Genomic DNA, 6,000 nt, shown 5'->3' on the forward strand with positions numbered 1-6,000 from the left:
AATTGCGGAAAGTATTCGAAACGGCTTGTCGCAGGACGATGATTTCGCTACGATTCTTGCCGCGCGCTTTCACAATAAGGTTGACACGTTCGCGAGCGCAATTATTATTACTTAAAGACTTAAATGAACAGCTTGATCTCGCGTGTTCACCATCGGATCGGATTAATTCGCCCGCTTCGCATCGCCGCCGCACTTCTCGATGAGCTGGCTCGTATGTATATGTAAGTATAATGAAGTATAACTTCGATTCTCTGATTTACGATTCGCCTTACTTCACCGGCAGTCCCTCATCGCCTTGAGATTACGCGCGCTCAGGCTCGCATTTACTCGAAGTCATTTTGCAAGATTTCGCCGGCTTACTCGATCCCTCGCGCGCTTGTAATTGGATTCGAGCTTAATACATTTATAATGCAAAGTTATTAACCTAACTAACGTACGATCGCCGCAATTATCCGGCCGTGTGTTTTGCCGCTTAACAAGCCATCTTGAGAAACTACATTGACCTGACGAAAGACGCTAACTCGGCCGTTCGGTTCCCGATGCCAGCAAAAGGGCAGGTGAATCTTCACTCTCGTATGAAAAAAGCAGGCGACAAAATTTATGGCGTGAATGGCCGACGAGGAAGAAAAGATAACAAAAGTAATTGGAGGGACAGAGAAAGAGATATGCGCGACTCATCGGTAAGCGACAGACGAAGAATATGATTTTGTTTTCATATTCCGAGGGCAGACGAGGCGAGGCGCACATGGCAATGAACCTAAGCAGCCTTAACGACCGGAAGCGAGGGAGGCATACGCGTATCCGGTGATGCGAGACATAGAGATGTGATTCTTTTCGAGTAAACCTCGTATGCGTGTGTACTGTGTATAGGAATGAAAAAATTTATTATTTAAAAAAATAAGATTAGATATATTCTTTCTTCTCTCTCTGCGATATATGATCGATTGAACTGTGCGCATGAGGATAAATTATTTATTTGTCCCTGTAATTCGAGACCTTTATATGTCGAAACACAGGTGCAAGTTATTTACTCGAATCAGATAGTTGCTGAAATTTTCTTCACTCTTCGTGGCTTAGGTCTATATTACTCACGGCACATCATTTATCAAGGCTCTAAACTACGAACTTTACGAGCGGCGAATCGCCACTCTCTCGCACTTCGGAATCGCCGCTATTACCCGAGTAATCACTCCAAAACGACTGACTGGCTCTTTTACCCGATGCTGCGCTCTTTCAAGAGATAGAGGAAGAGAGAGAGAGAGAGACAATGTAGCACTCTGGCATTATAGCACCGTTTATCTCTTTTGTCAAAGGACATTCTTCCGAGCAACCCGCTTGCTCGTGCCTCGACTCGAAAGCGCTGCAATGATCAAAGTAAATCAGCCGTTTGTTCGTGTTGCATGTTATACCTATCTCGCCGGGTAACCACTTTTCTCTCCCTCTGTCTTTCTCGTAACTTAAGATTCAGGACGATCGCATTGAAGATTTCATTGCAACGTGCTGGGCAGATCCGCGCTGATCGCTCTCGCGTGAAGGGATGAGTTCTACATCTCTCCTCTCCCAACCGACGTCTACCTTCTCCTCGTCGGACTCATCGAAAGATCTCGCGAGACCCGGGCGCCGCACTATTGGCGATTTTATTACGTAAGACGCAGCGTAAATACCATGCTTCTCGCAATTAGGGTTACCAATAGGAGGAGACCGCTTCGATCGCGTGCCACGAGAAACGATGTAACACTCGTATTGCTACAGTGTGTATAGCAATTGCGTAGGGTGCGCTAAGCGATCGGTGGACGCGTGTTGCAATTTTGTCGATACGCGTGCACGTGCCGCTTATCTTCTTTGTCTCCTACGGGCGGCGCGCGAGATTAATTTATGTTCGGTTATTATTAAAAGTTCAATCTATTTCTACTCGAAAGAGCAGCATATTCTGCAAAACGTGTAATTGCAAAAATGGAAACGATCGTGTTCGTTGTTCCCTGACATTTCTAACATTGCCAAGAGATAATGACGATTACTTTAATTATCATAATCCGTCAAGAGGCAGCGGCTCGATGTAACAAGGTAATTTTCACTCACGCTAGATGAAGATGAGATCGTGTACTTTGTTTCGGTGAAGGACGCAATTATCACTTTCAATGAACCTGTTTAAGATACAGACAAAGTTGCAGAAAGACATTTAAGAAGAATATCTTTAGAATGACTTTGATATTACAAATATAAAACACAAAAAGAAAACATATATCTTAATTTAATTAATAAAAAAAATATATAAAAGAATCTTCTCTACTTTTCGTCAAAAAACAAATTGTCGAACAAAATATTTTTGCGGCTTGTTTCGTTCCTCGGCCAAAATTTAAATTTCCTTTCGGATAAAATCACATCACGTGAAAAAAAGAAACGAATTCTACAGATAATCATCCGGTTTTGCGTTTTCTTCCGTTCAGCTGCCACTCGGGAACGATTCGTCTTTCTTTCCTGCGTCGAACAGTTTCCCTTCCGAGTCCCTCGCGAGGACGAGACGTGAATTCTTTATGTTCAGTCCGGAGGGTATATACAGTCCGCTGGAACGCGATCGTTTATCACCGCTATCGAAGCGGCTACTGTGCGCGAATAATACGTGGGTGCGACGCGTCTGTCGCGGCAATTCGTATCGTGCGAATTGGCGATAAACCACGGCGGTAATACGAGTCGCGACGGGATCGCGCGATTTATATCAAAGCTGGTGTGTGAGAGAGAGAGAGAGAGAGAGAGAGAGAGAGAGAGACCGTGAATCTACCGACTATGTCCGCGGCACGATATTCGGAATCGATTCACGGCCGAGTACGGTGAATTCGAACGATAGATCTCTCTCGGTTCCACGAACGAGAACTGCACTTTCCTTAAGATGCGCTCCGCACGCAGGTGAGCGCCGTTGTGCATTTACAACGGCGACGAATGGACAAATTGTTTTGGACCAGTAGCGATAAGATTCCGTGCTTTGCTGTGGAAAGACGCGTGAAATATATTTGTGTTGTTATTTTATTATTTTATTTTTATTGATTTTATTATTTAATTTTTATTTATTTTTACCGGCATTTAATCGCTCTTGGCGAGCGCGATCCTGTACCCTGCGTTTGTATTTTGAGTTGGAAGCAAATGGCCTGAAACATCCTGTTAAGCTCTGTTACAGAGAGATTAAATCTTATAAAGATCTACAGATTACAATTATATAATCATGTAGAGCGCAGCTTCCCGCATACACTACGGTTTAAGCTTCTTAACGAACGTTTTAAGATAATGGATACAAAACGCGGTAAGAAAAGAGGAAGGAGGACGGTCACGAATATATTCAAATACGGTCTCGCTTATGCTCTTCACGCCGGCAGTTCCTGGACGAGCGCCGGCGTCGTCTCGGCCGCAGGAAACTCGTAAAAAAAAGGCCCAGGACTCCGGGTAAGACTGGTGGCGGTCGCGTAACGACGATTCCGCCTCCTTTTTCGTAGCCCTCCTGGCTCGTAGCCGGAACGCACTCCCGTTCTTGGCGTTGCATTCAGCGGAAATATTAAAATGCCCCGCCGGCCACCGCACATGACAATAAGTTGTTCGCGCTCTGGACGTGCTCTGGATACCGCGGCCGCTCTCGCTCTTAAACCACCATCCGCGTACGTGCAACCGTAACGCTCCTCTCCCTCCTCTTGCCTTCGTCGATGCTGTCCCTCTCTCCGTTCCCTCGAGCATATTTCGTCGGGGTGTCCTCAGGGATTGAAATGCACGCGATGCGCATCCTTTCCGGGAAAATGCAAATGAGTCGCTCCTGGCCGTGGCGAGCCTCCACGTACGGCGAGATTTAGAAATCTTTGCTCGGCTCACGGTGCGATAAATCGTGACGATGAAGTCTTCCTCAGCAGTCGTCAAACACCTGTAGTTCGAGCGTGTGTAAACAAGGTGAAAAAATTATTGATTACTATTCACGAGGATGCGAAGAACAGGAAGGAATTTTATATAACATTTAATCTCATCAATGTATGTCGTATAGCTTACGCGCGCAATGAAAATAGTCTATGAAAGACATTTCTGTTTTTATTATGTCATATTATTCGTCTCATTGTCTTAGGACAATGGAAATTGCAACGTCCGTTTCTCGAGTCATATAATATGTCTGCATCGTACGTACTATCTATCGTGTCTCGCATTTATGACGCTACGGTGAACGCACGACAAGTCAGTGAAATGAGAATGAAGATGCCTGAAACGTCGATGAGAGCCATCTTTTATACAAATGATTCTTTGTGCGAGATCCTAGAGGTATACTTGAATTGTTCCCCATCCGTCAAGGATATTTCTAGGACTCTTCCTTTTGTCCTCGCGGATGGGCTTCGCTTATCGAGAACCTCTGTCAATCCTCGACCCATCTGTAAGTCGATACTCTATCTCTCTATCAGATTGGCGTTTCGTACTTCCGCATTATGACCCACGGAACGAAGAATAGGTCAATTTTGTCTCGGTACAAAAAATAATCTTCAACTTTCCCTTTCACTTTATTATGCGCGTGGCGTACTCGCCATAAAATTCGCAAACGCGCTAATCGCTCGCTCGATTTGTCACCGCCAGCCGCGGCAAAGGTCATCCGCGGTGACCTCCTTCGTTCCCACGGACATTCACCGATCAGCAGCTCGTACTTCTCTCGGCTGGTCATTAACGCGGTATGTTTCGAGCCGATCAAGCTAGCCATTTGCTCCCAACGTCGCTAGTTAAGTACACCATCGGCGCCTATAAGAACGCCGCGTTTAGAACGAGGGCCGGGACACTCTCGTATCCTCGTGGCCTGATAAAAACGGGAACGGGGTTATTCGATGGCGGAACCTAATTAGCGGTTTGGGTAATGCACGAACGGACCTAACCCGTTCTTAGTTTTTTCGATTCGCTTTTAATCTCCGCTTTCAGTCGAATGTCTGAGCATCTACTTCGGCGCGTTTGTTTTTATTCATAATTAAATACCTTACCTTAACCTCGAATATCATTCAAATGTAAACACGTTTCAAGGATAGTCGACTATCGCAATTTTTTATTCATGCAGATCGTCGGAATAAAAATCGATGAGAAAAGTAGTTTTAAAATCAAATTGATCTCATTTGAGACGCGCGAAATGCTCGATCGTCCTCAGCTTGCGAGTCCTTCCAACGTGAGAAACGGGTCTTTCCCCACTACTTTGCCTTTGAAGGAAAAGGCGCGCAAGGAGATCGCGCGGAATGTATGTGAAAAAGTGCAATCGTGGATTCCGCACCTTGCGTTTCAAGTTTCGAAACGATGGTCGATGGAAAAATCAACGTCGTGCGCTATCGCCTTCAGTCGTGCCTTCAACTCGTTACCTGCCAACAGACTTGATAAATGTAACGAGAAATATAGAGCTATACATCTTGCATTTAAAATTCCTCGCTGCTGATGGTGCATATTCGCATTTTAAGACTTACAATCACACATCGCGCATATACGCCTATCGCAATCTCATTGTCAGCCATTTGATTTTTTTGAAATCTCGTATTTCAAATTTATATCAGGATCGTAGTAGAATCGAGTACGCAGTATTAGTGGGGATGCAATTTCAGCGCGATATCAAAGAAACGTATGACAGATCGATCTGCTCGTATTTCTCGCTGCTCCATTTCGAGAGATACGCCTCGACTTTACGGAGCTCTCGTATTATCCGCGGAAATTGGTTCTAGCGAACGCGAGGTCAGGAAAGACCGTGCCGACGCGAGGATCGCGTGCAGGACCGACTACTCATCCACACTCACGTATTAAACATAAGTGCCACTTACTATGCCTGATCCTCACGAGCCGCGAGCATCTTCTCTTCTTCTTTTGCCTCGTCCTGTTCTTCTTCCTCTCCTTCTTTCTCTCACTCTCTCTCTCTCTCTTCGGGTTTTCTTTCCCGTCGTTCTTCTTTCTCGCGTTTCGAGACCCCCGTTGTTGCCGATTCCCGTACCTGCTCTTGCTGCCAGATCTCGTACTCTTTCC

Source organism: Formica exsecta, unplaced genomic scaffold, assembly GCF_003651465.1.
Source record: "Formica exsecta isolate Colony F162 unplaced genomic scaffold, ASM365146v1 scaffold451, whole genome shotgun sequence".
NCBI lineage: Eukaryota > Metazoa > Arthropoda > Insecta > Hymenoptera > Formicidae > Formica > Formica exsecta.